Source organism: Medicago truncatula, chromosome 3, assembly GCF_003473485.1.
Source record: "Medicago truncatula cultivar Jemalong A17 chromosome 3, MtrunA17r5.0-ANR, whole genome shotgun sequence".
NCBI classification, from domain to species: Eukaryota; Viridiplantae; Streptophyta; class Magnoliopsida; order Fabales; family Fabaceae; genus Medicago; species Medicago truncatula.
The window spans coordinates 20,369,558-20,392,053 of record NC_053044.1 but is presented as its reverse complement, the minus strand read 5'-3'; the positions used below and the strand labels follow the sequence as shown (position 1 = coordinate 20,392,053).

Below are 22,496 nucleotides of genomic sequence, written 5' to 3'. Positions count from 1 at the left end.
TTCAGAAATTTCAGATTTTATAATTTAAAAAAAAAATATATTTTTTTTAAAAATTATATGATAAAAATAATTTCAGAAAATAATTTTAATATTTTTAAATTTTTTTTCAGATTTTTTAATTTTTTTTATATTTTTAAATTTTAAAAACAATTTTTAGAATTTAAAAATTATTTTTAAAAATTTAATATTATGTGGCATGCCACGTTAGCGCCACGTGGCATACGTTGCACAGTCATAAAAAATGTGGGGCCAGGGACCTTTTTCAAACATTTTTTTTTTTACAGGGATGTAATTCAAAGTTTTTTTTTTACAGGGACAAAATTCAAAATCGACCCAAATTACAGGGACTAATATCATATTTAAGCCTATTATTATTATCTTTCAATCGCTTGAAAACCCCAACTTACAACTCTTTTCTCCTCTAATCATTATCAAAGGTTAATTGAATTAAACTACTCCCTATCAGAACGATACTCTTTTCATACTACTTCGGTAAGACGTGCACTTGCGGTTTTATCTCATCAAGTTTTTGGCGCCGCTGCCGGGGAGTAAACTAATTTAATTAACTCTTTCTTTGTGATTATAACTCTTTCTTCTTCCTCTTTTCTTCTCTTCTTCTTTCTTTCTTTCCTTACACTTGACTTCTTGGGTAGCATAAAATAATAGATAACATGGCTGAGGAACGCACTCTTAAGGAGTATTCATTCCCTTCTTCAGATGAGCCATGCACTATTATAGTTTACCCAACGGTTGAAGAACCTGCACTACTAAGTTTGGTACAACAAAACCAGTTTTCTGGATCACCCTCTGAAGACCCAAATTTCCATATCTCAACCTTTTGGAGACTTAGTGTAACTTACAAAGACGACCAAGAGACTGTTAGGCTACATCTCTTCCCTTTTTCTCTAAAAGATAGGGCCAGCAATTGGTTCAATTCTTTAAAACCCGGCTCCATCACCTCATGGGATCAACTGAGGCGAGAATTCCTTTGCCGTTTTTTTCCCCCATCAAAAACCGCCCAACTTAGGGGAAGGCTTTACCAATTTACTCAAGAAAACGGGGAATCTCTTTACGATGTGTGGGAGCGTTTTAAAGAAATACTTAGACTTTGTCCCCATCATGGTTTGGAGAAATGGTTAATCATCCACACATTTTATAATGGTTTAACATCTAACACTAAGTTAACTGTTGATGCAGCTGCAGGTGGTGCCTTGAACAAGGATTTTACAACAGCTTATGCCTTGATTGAAGACATGGCTCTAAACCTTTTTCAATGGATTGAAGAGAAAGCAGTCATCAATTCTTCACCCTCTGAAAAAGAGGCAGGTATGAACGAAATCTCTTCCTTTGACTATCTATCTACCAAGGTGAATGCACTATCTCAAAGACTTGATCACATGAATACTTGTGTTGTCACACCTACTTCTTTTTCATCTCCATGTGAAGCATGTGACCTATCTAGTCATTCTAGCATCGATTGCAAACTAGGTATTGTTGAGCAGTTAAACTTTGTTCAGAATAGACAAAGAGTTGTTCAAAAGTCTCACATCGAACTTTTAATGGAAAACTATTTTCTTAAACAATCCGAACAGCTACAAGAGCTTAAGGATCAAACTAGACTTTTGAGCGACTCTCTTGCTACTCTCACAACAAAGATAGACTCCATCTTCTCTCACAACAAAACTTCAGAAACTCAGCTCTCCCAAATAGTTCATAAGGTCGGGCAACCCAACAAAATGAATGCTGTTACACTTAGGAGTGGTAAGCCACTAGAAGACCCCATAGGGAGAACCATATCCAATGAAAGTGAGAAAGAGATCTGCGAACCACCGGCTAGGGAAACCAGGGTAGAAAGAGAAGAACCACGAGTTGAGGAGACCACACCACCTCCCTTTAAGCCAAAAATTCCTTTCCCACAAAGGTTTGCCAAATCTAAGCTAGATGAGCAATTTAAAAAGTTCATAGAAATGATGAACAAAATATACATTGATGTGCCTTTCACCGAAGTCTTAACCCAAATGCCTACCTATGCTAAATTTTTAAAAGAAATCCTTTCTAAAAAGAGAAAAATTGAGGAAGGTTCTCTTTCAAGACTTCAACCAGAAAAATTGAGGAAGGTTCTCACTTCCTTCAACCAAAATTCACACTTAGACAACTTGGCTCACAACTGGTTCTCTTTCAAGACTTGCAACACAATCCTCAGATGCTCAACATGCTCTTCCTCAGACTTCGAATACACCAAAATATCATCTATGAAAACCACCACAAATCGGTCCAAATAAGGATGAAATATTCTATTCATATATTCCATAAAGACACCTGGCGCATTGGATACTCCAAATGGCATCACGGAATACTCATAGTGTCCATACCTCGTTCGGAACGCGGTTTTGGATATATCTTCCGCCTTTACTCTAATCTGATGATATCCTAATCTCAAATCAATCTTACTAAACACCTCTGCACCAACCAGCTGATCCATCAAATCATCAATCCTTGGAAGTGGATACCGATTCTTAATCGTTACTTTGTTCAACTGCCGATAATCCACACACAACCTCATACTTCCATCTTTCTTCTTAACCAACAACACTGGAGCACCCCACGGCGAAACACTCGGCCTAATAAACTGTTTCTCAAGCAACTCTTCTAACTGTTTCTTCAATTCACCCAACTCTGATGCAGACATCCGATACTGCGCAATCGAAATAGGACTCGTGCCTGGTACCAAATCAATTGCAAACTCAACTTCCCTCTCCGGCGGTAACTCGGTAATATCATCCGGAAAAACTTCAGGAAACTCTTGCACAACCGGTAATTCACCAACTCCTTTCTCACTACTTTCCTTCAAGGATGCAAACATCATGAACACACAAGCTTCACCATCTAAAGACTTCTTCACTTGCTCTGCGGTCAAGAATCTCTTATCTAACTCTTCTACCGGCTTAGAAAACTTTACACTCTTAGTCAACAATTAATGCTAACTCCAAAAGCTAACAACCAATCCATACCAAAAATCACATCCATATGCTTAAACGGAAGACAAACAAGATCCAACTCAAAATCAACATTACCAAAATTAACAGGACACTTAGCACACATAAAAGAAGTAGTCACCGAACCGCTAGCCGGGGTGTTGATGAGATAAAACCGCAAGTGCACGGTCTTACCAAAGTAGTATTAAAAGAGTATCGTTCCGACAGGGAGTAGTTCAATTCAATTAACCTTTGGAAATGATTAGAAGAGAAGAGAATTGTAAGCTGAGGGTTTTCAAACGGTTGAAAATTAATATAATAAAAGGAGCCTTGGGATCGTTGGTTTCATCTAAATAACAAGTCCTTCTCAAACCAAAACTGTAAGCTTATAATGTTATGTTAGACCTAATTTCTCAAGACAGTTTCTCTTATGTTCCTCTAGCAACCAAGCCTATTTCGCTGACTTGATTACTATTAGATTTTGGTTCTTCTAACAACCAAGCCTATTTTGCTGACTTGATTGTTATTAGTTCCCTTGAAGATCGAAACTATATGTCTCAAAGATTGCAAAGCCTATTTCGCTGACTTTGCAATCCTTATCTAAATTCACTTGTTCGAATATCAAAGCTCCACTTTCGTTTTATGAATTGATATTTGGGATAATGGATAAACAATTATCAAACCCTCCACTTTCGTTTCCACAGTTTGATAATGGTTGATCCATGTTAAAACGGTGAATTTAGATAAGAAATTAGGGTTACATAAGATTAAGGCTTAGAGCTTGGTTTGATTAGGATTATGTCATTTAGACTTATCCAACAATCCCAAGACAAGGAGAAGTCTACTCACTCATGTTCATCGTAGACATGGGGGAGAAGAGAGAAAGCATAAAGGTAAATGACAAGAAAATAAAGGAAAAGAAAAGAACTTTAATTAGAAAAGCAATTGTCACTTATTGAATTCCAAGTAAAGATGAATATTTGTGATGGATGGCTACTCTATTTATAGCATTCACTCGACTTAAAATCTAAGCTATTACATTCGGGCTAAAAATAAAGTAGCTTAAAATCTAAGCAAAAGCAGCAAAAGGCACTCTGGATTATGGCACGGCGGTGCCAAGCTTCTGACTGTGGGGAGACATATTTTTGTCTCTCAATCTTCATATTTTTGTATCCAATCGGCTCCAAGTCCCTTTTTTTTGCTCCAAGACTCAATCCATCCAGTATTCATTCCTGAAATAAAATAAAATGCAATTTAAAGTAAACTATCCTAAAAAGGAAATAATCCTAATATAAAATAAAATAAAATCTAATTAAAACTAAACTAAAAAGCATATAAAAGTAAGCAATAAATGACTCATCAAACTCCCCCACACTTGAATCTTTGCTTGTCCTCAAGCAAAAGGCATAGACACGGCAGCAACAAAAGGATTAATATGTGACACTTTAAATAAAAGCTTATGTCTCCCTCGAGGTTTCATTTCAATGTACACTAATCACAACTTCAAGCATTCCTTGTAAACTTATTCAACCCGACAACAAATCTCAAGTGAGTGTGTGTGTGTAGTCCAACCCTTTTCTTGCTCCTGTATAAGATAGATATTATGAGGAAGAGGTTCTAACCTTAACACTAAAGTGACCGAGAAATTTTTTTTCTTCATTTCATATAAGAGAAGTGGGAGAGTTAAGATAGACTTGATGACTTTATACATTTGGGGGCTTGTAGATGCCTAGGGACTATCATTTCACATTGGAAGTCCGTGAGAGGGTATCCTTTCCTCCAAGTTTCTATGATCACCCTAAGTAGTGCTACAACTTGTTTACTTCACTTAGGAAGTTCCTCTTTTTAGAGGGTTTAATTCAAGCACAATTTGTTTGAGAAGTCATCACCACATTTAGGAAGTCAGTGAGAGGGTATCCTTTCCTCCACGTGTGGTGATATCCTTCCGCCCCATTTCGGTTTACACATTTCATTACATTAGAATTATTCCCACATAAACTTATACTACTTTTACTCTGAAGATTTTTAAGGGTCCAGGTTACCATTAAAGCTAGAACGTGTTCCTTAAAATACCTACTCATACACTTACTCAAGGATTGCAACTAGGTGTTTTTCTCATTGGAGAATTTATTTCACAATAAAACTTGATGTGGGTATAGCAAGAATACTTATAACACAAGAAATCACTTTCATGTACAAGAAACGACCATTGAAGAGACAACAAAAAAATTATGTCATAATAAAACAATAAAAATAAGCTGCTTATTCATGCCTTTTACAATAAAACAAAGCAAAAGAATAAAGTTCAAGGGAGTTTGGAAACACTACGACTAAAGACACTTTATTAGGCTCCCCCCACACTTAGGAGAAGCATTGTCCTCAATGATTCAAGATAGTAGAAAATAAAAGAGAAGGAGAAGAAGAGGAAAGAGAAGAAGAAGAAGGGGAAGGAAGAGGAGGAGAAAGAAGGGAAGAGAGGAGGAGGAAAGCTCACATTTTTATCATTGAGGTCCATATGGAGGACCTTGGAGGTGAAAGTGGTGCATCATGTTCCGAAGCATTTGGTTGTTTTCTTCGGATATGCGGTTGCCCCGTTGGACATCATTCCTTATTCCCATTAATTCAACACCTTGCCTTTGTTGCTCGGTGCTTATCCTCTCGACCTCGGTATGCATCCATGCCCATCTTGCATTTTCATTTGTTTCACCTTCATCATGGTCATGGTGTTCCTCATCATGGTGCAATTGTGCACCTTCCTCTTCGTGGTGCAAGTGTGCACCTTCCGCTTCTTGGTGCAAGTGTGCACCATCTGCCTCTTCATTATGCTGCTCTATGTGCACCTGTGGGTCATCATTAACATACAACAAATTTTCTTCCACCTCGGTGTTAGTCCGAGATGGGTTAGGCAATAATATCAAAATAGGTACATTAAGCTTGAGCGTATAAACAAAGGGGATTCGAGTTTTAATGAAATTCATAGAGATAAGGGTTTCTATGTTCAGCCTATTGTTTCCCTCAATCTTGTATAGCCCTTGGTCTTCACTCACGCCTAACTGCCTAGCTATGTATGTTAGACCTAATTTCTCAAGACAGTTTCTCTTATGTTCCTCTAGCAACCAAGCCTATTTCGCTGACTTGATTACTATTAGATTTTGGTTCTTCTAACAACCAAGCCTATTTCGCTGACTTGATTGTTATTAGTTCCCTTGAAGATCGAAACTATATGTCTCAAAGATTGCAAAGCCTATTTCGCTGACTTTGCAATCCTTGTCTAAATTCACTTGTTCGAATATCAAAGCTCCACTTTCGTTTTATGAATTGATATTTGGGATAATGGATAAACAATTATCAAACCCTCCACTTTCGTTTTCACAGTTTGATAATGGTTGATCCATGTTAAAACGGTGAATTTAGATAAGAAATTAGGGTTACATAAGATTAAGGCTTAGAGCTTGGTTTGATTAGGATTATGTCATTTAGACTTATCCAACAATCCCAAGACAAGGAGAAGTCTACTCACTCATGTTCATCGTAGACATGGGGGAGAAGAGAGAAAGCATAAAGGTAAATGACAAGAAAATAAAGGAAAAGAAAAGAACTTTAATTAGAAAAGCAATTGTCACTTATTGAATTCCAAGTAAAGATGAATATTTGTGATGGATGGCTACTCTATTTATAGCATTCACTCGACTTAAAATCTAAGCTATTACATTCGGGCTAAAAATAGAGTAGCTTAAAATCTAAGCAAAAGCAGCAAAAGGCACTCTGGATTATGGCACGGCGGTGCCAAGCTTCTGACTGTGGGGAGACATATTTTTGTCTCTCAATCTTCATATTTTTGTATCCAATCGGCTCCAAGTCCCTTTTTTTTGCTCCAAGACTCAATCCATCCAATATTCATTCCTGAAATAAAATAAAATGCAATTTAAAGTAAACTATCCTAAAAAGGAAATAATGCTAATATAAAATAAAATAAAATGTAATTAAAACTAAACTAAAAAGCATATAAAAGTAAGCAATAAATGACTCATCAGGTGTCAATAACCATTCCCTGCAACAAAGAAGTTACAACCAAATTCAAACGTTCAACACAACTAACCGAGATAAAAGAATGAGTAGCACCAATATCAATAATTGCAATCAAAGGAGTACTATTGATAAAACACATACCTCGTATAAGATTATCCGGCTGCTCCACCTCCTCCGCATTTAAAGCAAACACCTTTCCCGCCGCCTTCTTCGGCTTGGTACACTTAGTACTAATATGACCCTTCTCTCCGCAATTGTAACAAGTAATCTCTCTTGCAACACTCTTGCAATCAGCCGCCTTGTGACCCGTTTTCCCACACTTGTGACAATTCACATCATGCTTGCAATCATTGGCATAATGACCCAAAGTTCCACACCTATAGCACTTGACATCCGCCAAACTTGGCCTAGAGCCCCCACCAGATTCTCTCTTCTTTCCTTTGTCCTTGCTGTAAGGTTTTCCAACTCCATGGCCTCTTCCTCTCTTCTCACCCTGAGCCTTATAGTAATTAGACTTAGCTTTCCCAGCATCATCAAACATACGACACTTATGCACCAAAGTATCAAAGTCTCGGATCTCCTGAACACACATGTACTGATAGATATCCGGCCTAAGCCCACTCTCAAACTTCACGCACTTCGAAATCATAGCATCCTCAGCATTGATGTAGGGACAAAACCTCGAAAGTTCCTCGAACTTCGCCGCATACTCGGCCACTGACAAGATTCCTTGCTTTAGATTCAGAAACTCAATCTCATTCTTGGTCCTCAAGTCTTCCGGGAAATACTTCCTTAAGAATTCAACCTTGAACTTAGCCCAGGTCACCACATCACCTTCCAACTCAAGCCTTCCCTTGGCATTGGTCCACCAGTGCTCCGCTTCCTCAGTCAACATATGAGTCGCCAGTCTAACCTTTTGGTCATCTCCTGTAACCATAGCTCGGAAAATCTGCTCCATCCCTTGCACCCAAGTCTGTGCCCCCTCTGGATCGAACCTCCCTTTGAAAGTCGGTGGATTGTTCCTCAAGAACCTATCGAGCCTCCTCTCTTCGGCCTCACCTTCATTCCTACGGTTAGCCACCGCATTCTCATTCGACTGGGCCAAAACTTGCGCCATAGTCGCTAAAGCTTGCGCAATTGCCGCATCATCACGACCTCCTGCCATCTCAGCACTACACAACCAACTCATCGATAAGAACACAACACAACAAAGCAAATGTCGAAGGTACTAAACTACCATTCGCACACAACCGGGAAAAACAACAAGTATTAGTCTAGACACAACTGACGATGGCTCTGATACCAACTTGTAACGCCTTAACTCTATTAAAGCAATTAAACATGCGAATAATTCATATATTCAAGAGATAGTTGTAACACCCCGTTTTCCCAATATGAAAATTTCTTAAAACATTATCAGAGTAAACAATATACACAACGGGATATCACATTTAACATGATCCAATAACTGTTAAATAACAATTTAACCAAATAAACTTAATCGTTGCAGCGGAAAATATTTCATAATCCATAAAACGTTTTGGCACGTAGGCCCCATCATAATATTTCAAATGTTAATCAACATAATAAAGATAACATAAATGTTTAACGTAATAGAATGAAGCATGCATATCAAAACCCCATCCCGTTACGTATTAGAGCGACCTAGACGACACAGTGAGGCAAGGCCACTCACAACAGCAAACTGCACAACTTAAGCACGATCACCTGCAAGTTACTCATACGAAGAGCAACATTTTCAAGCAGAAGGGGTGAGATTTCTTAACACAATATTATTAATCAATATAATACAATTCATAATTAACATCATAATCGGTCTTAATCAACATTGCATCTTTGATAAACATGTATCACATAATCACAGCTTATTCATCATCAACAACATAAACATCTTTGAAACTCGACATATGCGACAATGCAACTTAGACACTTATATGCATGTGGTACCAATCTTTATCATAAGTATTAATATACTTTCATCGTGCGGAGGACAAAGCTCCTAAACGTGCGGAGGACAAAGCTCCTAATCGTGGTGAGGACAAAGCTCAATGAATGCTAATGCATGAACTCTAACAGCAAAACAACTTAATCAACTTATCACACATACATCCAATAATTTGGAGTTCATCATCAGCTTATACTTAGACATGCAACTTAGTTAAATAACATTTGCAGCATAATCAAATCACATCAAATTTAATAACAAATCATTTTCAACAATTCTTGATCAATTAGCAATAAATCAAGTAAAGGCAATCAAATCCATATTTCACTTCATTATCCTTTAACAGTTCATAAAATCTTCAAAGCTCACAGTCATTACCTCTAATAGGTCTCATTAGCACCTAAAGTTCCTTTTCTAACCAATCCAAACAGCTCAAGTCTCTCAATCCTCAAAAGCACTCAGTTCTGGAAGTGCTCGCGAGGCGAGAGCATCTGCTCGCCATGGCGAGTACAAGCCAGAATTCCAACTACGGTTGTTCTAGGTTCAATCTCGTTCTAAATCATTCACTAATCAATAGTAGACACCTAAAGGTACTCAAAGGCATCTAAGGTTCAACTCAAAAGTCAAAAACTCAGAAAATGACATGCTCTCTGGTCATGCTCGCTATGGCGAGTAAGGCTGCTCATCGTGGCGAGTCACGACTTGTAACTCGCGAGACGAAGGGAAAGGGCTCGCGTGGCGAGCGATGAAGTTCATCCCTCGCCGTGGCGAGGATCATTGCTCGGGAGGCGAGCGATGAATTTCGCTACGGGCAGATTGCAGTTCTACACGAATTTCATCATCTAACAAGGTTCTAAGCCTAATTTCACATCCAGAATTCATCCTAAACATATTCTAAGGTTATAGGACGGTTTCTACAACAATCTAACTCAGTTTTACCGTTTGATCATCAATTTTTGGTTTTTAACCTAATTCCAAAACTTTTCTAAATCAATCCTAACTTTGTCAATTATTCATCAAAACTATATCAATTAACAATACTGAATTAATAGTCTCACCCTTACCTTGTATGAAGAAAATCGCAGCACTCTCTTGGTGATTCTCCCTTCTATGGCTTTTTCTCCCTTTTTCCAAAAACAAACGTACGTGCAATATTTTTTTCTAAACTAGGTCTATCTCTTTTATAGCTCTTCCTAATATCTTATCTTATCTTACTTTCTCCCCCAAAACTCTCTAAAATCTCAAAACAGCCATCAACTAAATATTTTTCATATTTTTATTTTCTTATTAAATCTTATTTTATTTAACAATAAAACAAGTCTCATAATCTTATCTCATCACCAAAACACATCAAATCTTTTAAATTAACTTAAATCATATTAAATCAACAAAACTCACACATATATTATATAAATATAATATAATCGTCTAAACTCGATTAAATAAATAATTAAACGAAAGTGGGCGTTACAATAGTCGCTACTTTCACCAAATCAAAGAAAATCAAAAACAAATCAACGGTCAACATGCATGTATATAAAACCTCATCAGTCGCAGCGGATATAAATCTCATACATCAACATACATGTCATGTGATCTCAAAATGCATAAATATAAAGTCTCCAAGTCCGATACATGGACAAATCTTAAAGTATCAAAATAATCCAACAAAATCTAGAGCTACGACAAAACCCTAGATCAGAGCCACCCTACTCTAAGACCCGATAGTGGAGAAAGCTCCCACTATCCCTCAAAATCAGGAACTCACCAAGCTACTCGTCCTGCACAACGTCTACTCACCCATACAGGCAAGTAGGCGGTTAAAACCACTGGGGGTGAGTATTACATCATTATAATCCAAATAACAATTATCTTGAATAATTCAATTAACATCATGCATTTGAATAATATTCACATATTGATACTTACATCATATTCCAATATCTCACACCAATAATCATCAATCATATGAATAATTAACAAGTCACGAATATTCATTCACAATCGCCAATCACAATCATTATTAATAATCATTCACCACATTTCATCACCAATCACATAAATCACATAAGACTCATGTTATGATATGAACTTATTGACTCATAAATGCATGTGGTACCAAATCTCCAAAAGGTCGTCACCTCCGATAGACAAGTCAACATCGTATGTAAGGGTTCACCCCCGCCTTACATAATCTCCGAAGTAAAAAAGTTCAGCCCTTTTACAACAACACGACTATGATGCATGGGCATGTATAAGGACTCAATAATGCGACAACAATTCACAATTTCAACCTCAATGTATATGACAACACCCAATTATATTGATTATCCCCATAACATTGAATTATCAAGCAAAACATGCCCACATACAAATAGATCATAGTATTCATCATTCACACCATAACTTGATTATCAACAATCAACAAAGTCATTCAACTTCAATTATCACTTATAGTTTCATCTCATGATAATTATCACACCAACCATTCATACACTTTCACTAAACCATAAAAGTAAGTCACCACACCAACTTGTAACAAATGACATAGACAAGTTGAAAACCATTAACATTCTTAATCAACAAAGTATTCATGAAATTAAGTCATCTCTGGATTATCAACATTAACCCAAGCACAACTCAAGTTCATAAAGAAAAATCCCATTTTCATAACCTTTCACTTCCCACCCGAAATATCATTTTATAATTGACTAAGATGTTTAACTACCCTTGCAAGCCTCACCTAAGTCTATATGAGTTGTAGGTTCATCTTGCAAGCCTTACTAGCTTACCAAATTTGTATTCGATAAAGTTTGGAATTCTCAAAATTTCACAAGTTAAGACTCATTTCAAAATTTCCAAGTATATGCAAGCGATCATCGTTCCAGTAGGCTTTGAAGGATTAATAGTGGTTAAACATGTTTAAGATATCATTTAAGAAGACTCGGATTGGCCCCCAAAGACCCGGAACAAAAGATCAAAGTGACTGAAACTGGAGCTGTTCACTTAAGCGACCACCTGGTTCGCTTAAGCTAACAAGTTACAGTAGCAACTCACTTTGTTCGCTTTCTGGTCGCTCACCAGTTCGCTTAAGCGACCACATGTTCGCTTAAGCGAACGAGTTCCCGTAGCAACCAGAAATCTTCGCTTACCTGCTCGCTCACAGTTCGCTTAGGCGAACTGAACCCAGAAAAACAATGAATGTTCGCTTACCAGGTCGCTTAAGCGAACCTCTAAGCGAACGTTCACAGGTTTGCAGAAAAAGTTACGGGTTTGGACCCCTTTCCACTCAAAATCCCCCAATTTGTTCCCTCAATCCCAAAATGTGTTTCCAGAACATGTTTATAGGTCAATATGACTAAAAAAACTCACAAAGACACAATCAAAATTGAAAACACTTGTAATTTGAGCTAACTCATCATTTTCACCAAAACACCAACACAATTCAAATTTTCAGCATCAATCCATGAATATGCATACTCAGGCAATTATTCATCAATCACAACATCAATTAACATCCATAACATCAATTGAACAAGAATCAAATCTCAAATTAACAACAACTTATCAAAATTCACCAATTGAGCACAATTTTCACAACTTATCATTTTTACACATTTGAACATGTAATTTCACCAACAATCATACAATTATCATCAATTCATGATTACAAACATATCATTACAGTTGGAGCACGTATTTAGTAACAATTGTTCATCAACCCATTTTCATACAACATGAGAAAATGCAAAAATTGAACATGATTATAATGATAACTAACCCCCTTACCTTAGGCTATGATCAATTCAAACTTGAGCTTCACTTTAGCTCCTAATTCTCCAATCTTCAAGTTTTCCCCCTTTGCTAACCCTTGTTCTTCCTTTCACTCACTTTCTCTCTCTACTTCTCTCTATCTTTGTGAAATGAAAAGTGAATGAATGAATTCCCCTCCAAGTTTAGGTTTAGGTGTGTTCCCACTCTATTGGGCTCAATCCTGGACCCTAATGGGCTTAACCCATTCTAACATAATTCCAAAAAGTTTCTATACACTCAACGGTAATTACTAACAACGGTAAAATATCACCAACGGTCACTAAACAGTAAAAACTAATCACTGTCTTAGTAACTTAGTAAAAGAAGGGTTCTCACTAAATATTAAAATAATTCTCACCAAAATTACCATTTTACCCTTACCCGCCAAATGACTAAAATACCCTTCTAATACGGTAATCCATGAAAATGCACCCAATGACAATTAAATACACACAAGCACACATAATAATTAATTAAAAATAAATCAAGCGAAAAATCGGGCTGTTACAACCACCAGCAGCGTTCGGTTGCTGTCCTACAGCTTGAGCAACAGCCTCAAGTGCAGCAGCGATAGCAGCATCATTTCTACCAGCCATCTCAAAGTTCTAGATAAGAAACAACAATTCAGAACAACAACAAAGACAACATTAAAGTTTACACTCTATCCTAGGTGGCTCAACACGACTCTACTACTTGACCGGACGGACCAACCTGCTCTGATACCAATTGTAACACCCCGTTATCCCAAAGCAATTAAATATTAAATAATAAATCAGAGTATATCTCAAACGGGCATGTCACACTACTTTTCAAAATTTCTTAAATAGAATATAAAACTATTTAATATACAACAAACTTTAATAGTTTCACCAAAACCTTGCAGCGGAATATTTTCAACATTAAATAACAGTGGTTAAACATGTTTAAGATATCATTTAAGAAGACTCGGATTGGCCCCCAAAGACCCGGAACAAAAGATCAACGTGAAACTGGAGCTGTTCGCTTAAGCGACCACCTGGTTCGCTTAAGCGACCACCTGGTTCGCTTAAGCTAACAAGTTACAGTAGCAACTCACTTTGTTCGCTTTCTGGTCGCTGACTGTTCGCTCACCAGTTCGCTTAAGCGACCACATGTTCGCTTAAGCGAACGAGTTCCAGTAGCAACCAGAAATCTTCGCTTACCTGCTCGCTCACAGTTCGCTTAGGCGAACTGATCCCTGAAAAACTATGAATGTTCGTTTACCAGGTCGCTTAAGCAAACCTCTAAGCGAACGTTCACAGGTTTGTAGAAAAAGTTACGGGTTTGGACCCCTTTCCACTCAAAATCCCCCAATTTGATCCCTCAATCCCAAAATGTGTTTCCAGAACATGTTTATAGGTCAATATGACTAAAGAGACTCACAAAGACACAATCAAACTTGAAAACACTTGTCATTTGAGCTAACTTATCATTTTCACCAAAACACCAACACAATTCAAATTCTCATCATCAATCCATGAATATGCATACTCAGGCAATTATTCATCAATCACAACATCAATTAACATCCATAACATCAATTGAACAAGAATCAAATCTCAAATTAACAACAACTTATCAAAATTCACCAATTGAGCACAATTTTCACAACTTATCATTTTTACACATTTGAACATGTAATTTCACCAACAATCATACAATTATCATCAATTCATGCATACAAACATATCATTACAGTTGGAGCACGAATTTAGTAACAATTGTTCATCAACCCATTTTCATACAACATGAGAAAATGCAAAAATTGAACATGATTATAATGATAACTAACCCCCATACCTTAGGCTACGATCAATTCAAACTTGAGCTTCACTTTTGCTCCTAATTCTCCAATCTTCAAGTTTTCCCCCTTTGCTAACCCTTGTTCTTCCTTTCACTCACTTTCTCTCTCTACTTCTCTCTAACTTTGTGAAATGAAAAGTGAATGAATGAATTCCTCTCCAAGTTTAGGTTTAGGTGTGTTCCCACTCTATTGGGCTCAATCCTAGACTCTAATGGGCTTAACCCATTCTAACATAATTCTAAAAAGTTTCTATACACTCAACGGTAATTACTAACAACGGTAAAATATAACCAACGGTCACTAAACGGTAAAAACTAATCACTGTACTAGTAACTTAGTAAAATAAGGGTTCTCACTAAATATTAAAATAATTCTCACCAAAATTACCATTTTATCCTTACTCGCCCAATGACTAAAATACCCTTCTAATACGGTAATCCATGAAAATGCACCCAATGACAATTAAATACACACAAGCACACATAATCACATAATAATTAATTAAAAATAAATCAAGCGAAAAATCGGGCTGTTACAACCACCAGCAGCGTTCGATTGCTGTCCTACAGCTTGAGCAACAGCCTCAAGTGCAGCAGCGATTGCAGCATCATTTCTACCAGCCATCTCAAAGTTCTACATAAGAAACAACAATTCAGAACAACAACAAAGACAACATTAAAGTTTACACTCTATCCTATGTGGCTCAACACGACTCTACTACTTGGCCGGACGGACCAACCTGCTCTGATACCAATTGTAACACCCCGTTATCCCAAAGCAATTAAATATTAAATAATAAATCAGAGTATATCTCAAACGGGCATGTCACACTACTTTTCAAAATTTCTTAAATAGAATATAAAACTATTTAATAAACAACAAACTTTAATAGTTTCACCAAAACCTTGCAGCGGAATATTTTCAACATTAAATAACAACAACAACATCCAACATTTAATTCTCCACTAAATAATCCTGGCATAAAAGCCTCATCAAAATAATTCAACAATCAACAAAAAGGGCTACATCAGGATGGTCCAAAAATGTGATGGATAAGGCAGGAAAAATAAATAAAGTAATCCCATTCCGTACGTATCAGAGCCCTAGACATTGAGCCACCACCTACTACTCAGGATCACCTGCAAGTTACCCATAGGAAGGGCAACATTTTCATGCAGAAGGGGTGAGATTCACAACAATAAATATAGATATAAAATTCATCAATTGAATCTAACACCCTAACATAATATTTATTATTCAATATAAATATATATTTCATAATCAACACATTAACAACAATGGTATTTACAACCAACAACAATGACTCATGCAACTACTCGACAACACCGCTAAGACTCCTCGACAATGCGACAATGCACATGCATGTGGTACCAATTTACAGGGCAGTAGCCCTCACTGAATTTGAATGGTTAAAGCATTCATCAGAGCATAAGCCCTCACCAAATTTGAACAATAAAGTGTTCCAGGACATGAGTCCTCCCGCTTTGAACGACAAGGCGTTCCAGGGAAAGAGCCCTCCCGCTTTATATGCTTATGCAATGGACTCCACTTGTGTATATCTACATACAACTTAACAATGCATATATATATATATATATATATATATATATATATATATATATATATGACTTACAACTCCACAATTCAACAACATGTATGATTTAATCAAATATAAACATACATCACAGTCATCAAAAAATCATCATAAGTAATCCAACAATCAAGAAAAATACACAATTAATCATAATTATGCTCAGACATCAAGATCATTCAATATCATTCAATTAAATAACAATCAGTTTCAGAACTGGGCAACTCGCCTCGCGAGTACATCTACTCGCTATGGCGAACTCAAGGAATGGGTTACTCGCCGTGGCGAACTCAAGGCGAATGAGAAAAAGGGTGCTCTCGGGAGTTTTGATATTTTTCTCACTAAATCTTCATTTTTAAGCTCCTTATTCATCTTTTTAATCTAAAAATTGTCACAGTCCCCTCTAAAATCATCAAGGCACTCAAAACTAACCAATATACACCTTATAACAACAATCTGAAAATCAAGGCTCTCACTCAGTAACTCGCCATGGCAAGTGGTTCTGCTCGCGAGGCGGACTATGAAGATTGCTCACTCGCGAGGCGAGACAAGCTACTCGCCGGGGCGAGCGATGAATCTCAACACGGACAGAATGCATGTTTTTCCCCAAAATCTCAATTTTCTCAATTTCACTCCCCAAGTCAGTTTACAGATGTAAAACTAAATGCTGTATGCAACCATAACCTATTTCTAACATCAAAACAGTAATATCTGCACTCAATTTACTCAAAAACCCAATAATCCAACATAAACCCCAAATCCCCAATTTCTACCATAAACTTGTTAAATCAAAATCAGAATTCAACATCTATACTACTGAAGCAAACCTCACCCTTACCTTAATTCAGACGAACAAATGCACATAAATTGGATTCACTTGGCTCTTCTCCCTTTTCTCTCAAAACTTGTCTGTTTCACGTAAACTGCTTCTGACTGTTTCTTTTCCTAACTCCCCAATACATAACTCCCCTTTATTTCATTTAAATCTCCCTTAATTATATTAATTCATAATTAACTCCCCAACCTCCAAAATAATAATAATTCTCACATTATTCTAATTAATATTAAAATAAACTATATAATAAAATATAACACACCACATAATCAACAAATATTATTTAAAATCATATAAAAGACTCTAAATAAATCAAAAATAAATAAAACAACGACTAGGGCGTTACAATCTCTTTAGGCGTAAGTTTACCTCCGACCTTAATTGCACGTTATGTGTTTTATGTGAGGTTTCAATTGAATGAGGGAGTCAGATCTTGTCTCTTTTCTTCTTGAACATGGTATAGTGTTTGTTGGCGGTTAGGTTTGAAGCTGGTTCTGCCTTAATACCCAAATAGTCTCTTTGCTATTTTTGGATCTTTAGGGGATAAGCCTAACATTATGATAGGTTTGATCCTCATAAGTGTAACTCCCCGTTTTCCCAACGTAAAAATTTGATTTAAACAATCAGGGTATTCATCACAAACGAAATGTCACATTTCTAATCTTAAAATCATAAACGGAAGAATTAACTAATTATCCTTCAAAATTCAATAACATAATAATTAATACTTCGTAGTGGAATTTATTCAACATCTAAAAATCGTAGTCTTTGGCACGAATGCCTCATCATAAATATCTCATAGAAATCAAATCAACAACTTGTTCTTGAAAATTCATAAAGTAATACGTAAGGAATAGAAAATAGCAACAAAGTCTCATCCCGTTATGCATCAGAGCACCTAAGACACACGAGAGAGAAACCACACACGACATCAACTATTCTTGGTTACCTGCAAGTTACCCATGGTGGGCAACATTTCCAAGCAGAAGGAGTGAGATTTCACATTGAATAACAATAAGCATATAATTCATCAAAAGCATTTAACAACTTATACTTCATCAATTAATAACATTACTCTTCTTATAATACTTCATTAATAACTCAATCAACTTCTAATCATCATTAACTTCATATTCATCACATTATACACAACGTCATATAGCAACATAAACATCACACCATAAACATCATTTTATAACATCATATACTTCACATCATAAACATCATCATATAACAACATAATCAAATCATAAACAACATTTTATAACATCATATACTTCACATCATAAACATCATCATATAACAACATAATCACATCATAAACAACATCATAATCAACATCATAAGCACTTCATTAACGACACATGGATAAATAACAACTTAACAACAACAACATGACTTCAACTCGACAATGCAACTTAGACATCTTACACATATTGATCCATCTAGACAAAATGCAACTACGACCTCTTAATCATGCATGTGGTACCAACCAGAGCATCAAGCCCCCAACGTATTGAGCGTAAATAGGCTCACAGGGCATCAAGCCCTCAACTTACAGGGCATAAAGCCCTCAATATAATATGTATAAATATACATTACAGGGCATCAAGCCCTCAACTTAAATGAGTATGCATTGACTCAACGTGTTACAACTTAAACAACTTAAACATCTCATATGACTCCAATAATTTGGATCAACATCTTACAATTTAAACAACTTGACCAACATATACAACTTAATGATTTAATAATCAATACAGTAGAGACAGCAGCATACAACAACTTCACAACATAGCATCATTAATAATAACAACTTGAATGGTATAACAACATTATTTTCTATATCATACAATTTCCACATAAACATATGTAACTCAAATTATTCAACAACAACATTCACATAATATATGTATTTCAAATTATCCAACAAAGATATTCACGTCAAACCAAATTAGATCCATCACAACATAGATGAAATACTCTTAAACACCCTAGTTGAACTCATAGTACTTCTAGTTTTGAGGTTTGGAATTATTTCTTAAGTTTTGGATTAACTTAGAAACGGTTATGCTGAATTTTCATAAGATTTCACTAAGACCTCCTTGGAGTATTTTCATCATATCTCAAGAACCCAAAATCATTTGCACATCAAACCAAGGCCACTGGAAAGCTAACTCAATTATCTATAACTTTCATGTTTACACCAAAGGCCAATTCAAAACAGAAACATGTTAAAAAGACACAAGAACATGAAACAGGACGTGCTGTCAGAGTGCAACTCGGGAAAAACCCACTTTTCACCCCAAAATCCCAATTTTAACTTCCCTATGCCCAAATTTGATCCAAGAACTTGCCTAACTATTTCTATACATGTTAAGGCACTCAAAACCATATAAAACATTGCACCAAGAATAACTCATGATCTAAACATCAATTCTACACAAATTCAACGAATTTTCTACTCTATTAATAATTAATTACAACTTCGAAACCTAATTCCAAAATTCTCATAACTACAACCTAAAACATGCTAAACTCTATTTCAGAATTATACACTTAGAATTAGAGAAAGTTAGTCTCACCTTTACCTTAAATTAAATGATCGGACTCTACAAGATTACTCCTCTTCTCACAAGATTCTTCTCTTCTCTGACTTCTCTCTTCTCTTGGTTTTCTCCCTTTTTCTCCAAAAACAGGTTTCACGTAATCCTTGTTTTCTAATTCTAACTCTCCCCTTTCATATAAATCCTTAACCTACTTATTTTCTCTTATTTCCAAATCTGACCTCCAAGTCTCAATATTTTATTCTAATATATATATATATATATATAATATATAATATTTCTATAACAAATAACAAATATATCTCTATAACAAATATATTTCAATAACATATATATTTCTTCACCAAATAAAAAATATAGTTTTACACCAGATAACATATATATTTCCACACCAAATAACATAATATTTCAACACCAAATAACATAATATTTCTATACTAATATGTACCAACATATAACATAACAAAATATGACTCATCAAAATAAATCGACTAAATTATAAAAAGACATCTAAACTCAATTAAAGTAAATAAATAATAAAATAGGGCGTTACAATAAGCATTATGTTGTATGGTCCATTTGGGAGTATCACAATGATTTGATCTTCTACAAGAAAACAAATAATGTTGAGTAGCTGGTTGATAAGATAATTTTCTCCACCTGAAATTGGTGTTTGAAGTAAGCGCATTGTAGTCTTTGTTCTCATTATGAGCGATTAGTGGAACTCATCCTTTGCTATGGTTGGTAGTGATTTGTGTGGTTGGTAAAGCAAGATTTCTTCTTGGATTTTTCTTCGGGTGGTTGTCACTTGTTTATTTACTGCCATTTCGAGTTGGGTGCCGCTTGATCTTCTAACTTTGGCTGATTTTGGGCCTTGCATAAAGGGTGGTTATCCCTTTGGAGGGTTTGCTTTGTTGAATGTAGTTTTTGGCTTCTTTATTTTGATGATTATTTTTGGCATTTTTTGTTTTGTTATCATTTTATGTTTTCTAGAGTACTTCTGATATTTCTTGTACTCTTGTGTTTTAAATTTTCCTATTATATTTATTTATCATTAAAAAGTAGACAATACTATTTTTCTTATAGACTATTATAATTCAGTAAAATGAATCTCATAAATAAATAAATATAATATAATTACTATTATAAAAAGCATGGAGGGCACCAACTTTATTTCACGAAAGAAATGAATATTAAGTCATGGTACACTTTGGTGCCATTAACTATCATCTTGCAAACATTGAGTTAATGACACCAAAATGTATCATGACTTAATATTCAGCAAAAGAAAGGTAAAACAAGAAAGAGAATACTCATACATAAATAAATAAATAAATAAATAAATGAAACCTATGTAAAAGTATTTCATAATCAAATTAAATATGATAAATATTTAAAGAATCTTCATTGAAACTAGACCATTAATTTTGAACCCTCCATAAACACCCACGATGTTTATAAAGACGAAAACAAGGTGAATTCCAAGTCACTTATTCAAGCAATATAACATCTCAAAATAAAAACAAAAGAAAAATATGATAGCAGAAATGTTTTAGAGCATGCACATCACTTAATTGTCTAGAAACAAAATATAAATCAAACACATATAATATGAGACGATATATCATCAAAATCTTCAATTTCATAGAAATAGATCGTCAATATTAGGGTTCTGATCCATCCAATTCATGACCCATTCCATGTCGTTGGGTTCTGTTTCGTGCTCATCTAGTACAGGTGGTGTCCGCATTTGGCTTTGTAATGGTCCTATGTCATTTTAAAAAATAAAATGATGAGTATATATATGTATGCATAAAATTTGTATGTATTGTTGATAATAAAAGAATAAATTAGCATAGTAATGATAAAATAACAACATTTTTGTTTTTGAAAAGGAAAAATATATTAATGAGCTCAATATCTAGCACAACATAGAAACATTGTTCTTACCTTGATCATATGAATTTGAAACATAACTTGAGTCTAGATCATTGGACATTGGTTGAGCATTAGTATCATTTCCATTAATCTGCTGTGCTAGTTCCTCAGCTTGTTGATTGACATAGAGTTCCCTCAATTTCTTCACTTGGATTTTCAGTTCCTCACTTTCAGCTGATAATTAATGGGATTGAAAATTAATAAAATTTTCTGTGCTTTTTATTTCTCTCCTAATCAATATATTGAGCTATGCCCACACAAACATTTTCATTTAAATTTTTTATCAAAACTGCAAACAAACAAATAGTGAATACCGTCTTTGTGAAGTGATTTTTTATGATGAATCGCAACTTGATCCATCAATGTCTCACGCTCTAACATCAAAGAATGCTTTTGGTTTTGTTTTGATTCAACTTGTGAGCGAAGATCTGTTATTTGAGCCTGCATATATTTATGATGAGTGCGGTAACTAAAATGTAAAATATTATATTAGATATGTTTGATAAACACAAATCACAAACATTAAATTTTATTATATAAAATAAACGACATTAATCACCTCAATTTGTTTAACTTTTTTACTCAAATAGGTAAAATACCGATCTTCCTTGCGTCTTGATCTATCAGCTGAGTCCGAGTCACGATTAAAGGTGTCTCTACCAAAAACGATCACATTATGACATATTTAAAAAATTTACGCATTCAAAGACTCCGATGCCTATTGGATCTAAATGATATAATCTAAATTTTAAGGCATATTTGGATTTAAAAATAAAATTGAATTTTTAACTTAAAAACTGAACCGTTTGATGTCGATCTACGACCATCGACTTTTGTGAATGCATGAGTGTATAAATTATTGATTATGTAAATGTTACATTAGTGAATATATCTTTTCATTGAATTTAAGACTAATCAATTTTATTTTTTCAATGAAAT

The 22,496-nt window shown here is 35.3% G+C and overlaps 1 non-coding gene across 1 annotated transcript; it reads right to left on the bottom strand.

The window, feature by feature from the left end:
- Nucleotides 1–1,019: 1,019 nt before the first annotated feature.
- On the bottom strand, nt 1,020–1,126 carry LOC112420527 (small nucleolar RNA R71). The gene has a single exon (XR_003010707.1). It is a non-coding gene; the product is annotated as a small nucleolar RNA R71 (small nucleolar RNA).
- Between the last annotated feature and the right edge of the window lie 21,370 nt (nt 1,127–22,496).